Below are 3395 nucleotides of genomic sequence, written 5' to 3'. Positions count from 1 at the left end.
CACAAACAGCTGATTACAGTGTAATCAAGGAAGAACTTGGTTCTAGTAACTAGAATAGTGGCTGATAATAATCTTAACTCTTAAAAACCTTAATCTCACAAAAACCAACAAACAAATTTTTGCGAACTCTGTCATAGTAGCATTTCCTTATTGGAAAACTTATGCTTTAGTTTTCCTCCTGTAAAAAGGCAAAGACCAAACCAGCAATTAATGTTCCATTATTAAATGTTCCATTTCCTATTTGAAATGACCCAGGCATCTCAGTTTTCCTGCTAGAGTGTAAAAAGGCCTTTTTTCCCCCTTCACTGTTAGAGAGTGAATATGACTATATTAAAGTTTCTGAGAGCACAGTTCACATCTCAAAGGCACAGAAAGAGAAATGCTAATTCCTTCTAGAAAGCTAACTTTCTCTAATGGCATATTCAAAAACTAGTTTTAGAACAGCAAAAAATTCCCATTTTGGCTATCTTCAGGGATTTTTTTTTTTCCAGTTTCTAAATAGCCAATTCAGTTTAAACAAATGACAGTAATAGACAATAATACATATTATCATTCAATCACATTTCACAAGCCTCATTTTCAGAGGAACGAGAATCAGCGCTGTAGTCAACCTTCACCTCACTTGTTAGCTCAGCACCTGCAGTCTTTCTTAACAAAAAGCAACAGCCAGCCCACAGCTGTGGCCACTGCCTTACTGTTTCACTTCTATTTTCCCACTTTAATGGCGGTCAGTATCTCTGCAACAGTCTTAGGGATGTCCGAGTTCTCTATACCCTCTTGGCAGCCCTCATTCATCAAGGACACCACCCCAGGGCCCATACTAGTGGACAGCCACCCCAGGATTCCACCTGTAACTCTGGGGTTCCACATGCTGCTGTGGTTTCCATTCCCCATCCTTATTTCCCAATGTCTCAGGCTCACAGGCGTTTCCTTGGCCTCTTGGCTACTTGAACAATTGTTGGGCTGCACCCCACAGGCCTGCAAAGCCTATACTTGCCCAGATTCAAGACCAAAGAAAGAGCCTAGAGTCAGTGGCAGAGCCATCAATGGTTTAATGGATGAGGGGAGCTTATATATCCAAAGCAAGGTCCTGGAGCAACTCCCCACCACATGCAGCAGACGGCAGGCAGCCAGGACGTGGTGGCTGTCTTTGCTCCCAGGATGGGGAGGGAGAGGTTCCTGGCTGTAGGGGAAATGGATGTCAGGTTGGCTCATCAGTTGCCAGGGAAACTAACAGAGGAGCATGTCCCTTGCTCCCCCTTTGGCAAGCTCTCATGGTGGAGATGTTCTGATTTAAAGGTCAAAACGACCACTAGCTGGGGCAGGGGCAAGTATGTAGGAAGGTCAGTCATATGAGTAGGGTGTAGTGTATATATAATGGAATATTATTTAGCCATAAAAAGAAGTATTGTCATTTGCAACAACATGAATGGATCTATAGGGTATTACACTAAGTGAAATGTGTGTATGTGTGTGCTCAGTTACTTCATTGGGTCTGACTCTTAGCAGCCTCATGCACTGTAGCCTGCTAGGCTCCTCTATCCATGGAATTTCCCAGGCAGGAAGACTGGAGTGAGTTGCCATTTCCTTCTCCAGGGGATCATCCTGACCCAGGGATCAAGCCTGCTTCTCCTGCCTGTATTTTCTGCATTGGCAGGTGGATTCTTTACCACTTGAACCACCTGGGAAGCCCTGCTAAAGTGAAATAAATCAGAGTAAAACAAACACTACTTAATCTCACTTATATGTGGAATCTAAAAAACAAAACAGGGACTACCCTGGCAGTCCAGTGGCTAAGACTCCATGCTCCCAGTGCAGGGAGCCTGGGTTCAATCTCTTGTCAGGGAAACAGATCCTGCATAACCATAACTAAAAGAGTTCGCATGTCACAATGAAGATCCCACGTGCCACAACTGAGACCCAGCACAGCCAAACAAATTTTTTAAACAAATTAAATAAATAAATGAAAAACAAACTCACAGACACAGAGAACAAAGAGGTGGCTACCAGAAAGGAGGCCAGCAGAGGTGTGAGTGAAATAGGAGAAGGAGATTAAGAGGTATAAATCGCCAGGGGAGCTCCTTGATATTCCAGTGGTTGAGACTCCTTGCTTCCACTGCGAGGTTTGATCCCTGATCAGGGAACTAAGATCCGCAGTCATGTGGAAATAAATAAATAAATAAATAAATCTCCCATTACATAATGAATAAGTCACAGAGGTATAATAGACAACATAAGATATGTGATCAATAATATTGCAATAACTTTGTATGGAGACAGATGGTAAATAGACTAATTGTGGTGATCATTTCATAAAGTATGCTATTGTCAAATCACGTAGTACACCTGAAGCCATCATAATATTGCACCTCAACTCTATTTCAACTTAAAAAAAAAAAAGAAAGCTATTAGAGCTAGTTACTCCTGCCTCCTCCTACCTGTCCCAGTGCGGCTAAGTAACAAGTCAGTGCAGCTCTCCATTAGCATATCTGAAGTCCACACTCAGGACTGTCCATGGACAGGGTGAGAAAACTAAAAGCTCACAATTAAATTCTTAAAACTAAATATCTCTGTCCCTTTTAAAAGTGCAATTTACCTAACATCACAATAAAAATCCTCCCTCTCCTCTCCCCCGAAAAACCATTAATTACAATATGGGATAATAAGGAATTCAGATATAGTACCAAGGTGGCGATCAGCTCTGCAGGTAACTCATGGGTAAGAAAACACTTCTTCGGGGTTGCCTGGTGATCCAGTGGTTGAGACTCCATACTTCCACAGCAGGGAGCAGGAGTTCAATCCCTGGTCAGGGAATTAAAATCCTGCATGCCTTGTGGTGTAGTCAAAAAAAGAGAAAGAAAGAAAAGACTCCCTAGGGGAAGGGACTCACAAGTTAGGCTTTGAACAATGAAGACAGTGACAGTTTGGGGGGTTGGTGGAAGGTGAGGATGGAGGAAGGGCAGAAGGCATCCCAGAAAGAGGGACCAGCAAGTGCAAAGACAAGGAGGTGGGGGACACACACAGTGGTGTGTCTGAGGAGGTGGGAACTCAGCTGTGTTGCCACGGCACAGGTGGGCAGCCGCCAGAAGAGAGACTGCAGAGTGAGCGACCGCTATGTCTTAAAGAGGCCACCATACTGTGGCAACGAGTTTGCACTTTGCTCTGTGGGTGTGCTTTTTGAAATAATTTATTTTTATTTTATTTGGCTGCACTGGGTCTTAGTTGTGGAATGTGAACCTCGAGTTTCGGTTTGTGGGATCTAGTCCCCCGACCAGGGATTGAACCTGGTCCCGCTGCATTGGGAGCAAGGAGCCTTAGCCCCTGGACCATAAGAGAAGTCCCCTGGGGATGTGTTTTTCCAAACTGAGGGTTGTAACTCATTCAAGTACGGTGTC

The sequence above is a fragment of the Muntiacus reevesi genome, chromosome 20, assembly GCF_963930625.1.
Source record: "Muntiacus reevesi chromosome 20, mMunRee1.1, whole genome shotgun sequence".
NCBI lineage: Eukaryota > Metazoa > Chordata > Mammalia > Artiodactyla > Cervidae > Muntiacus > Muntiacus reevesi.
Note: the sequence above shows the minus strand (reverse complement) of the source record.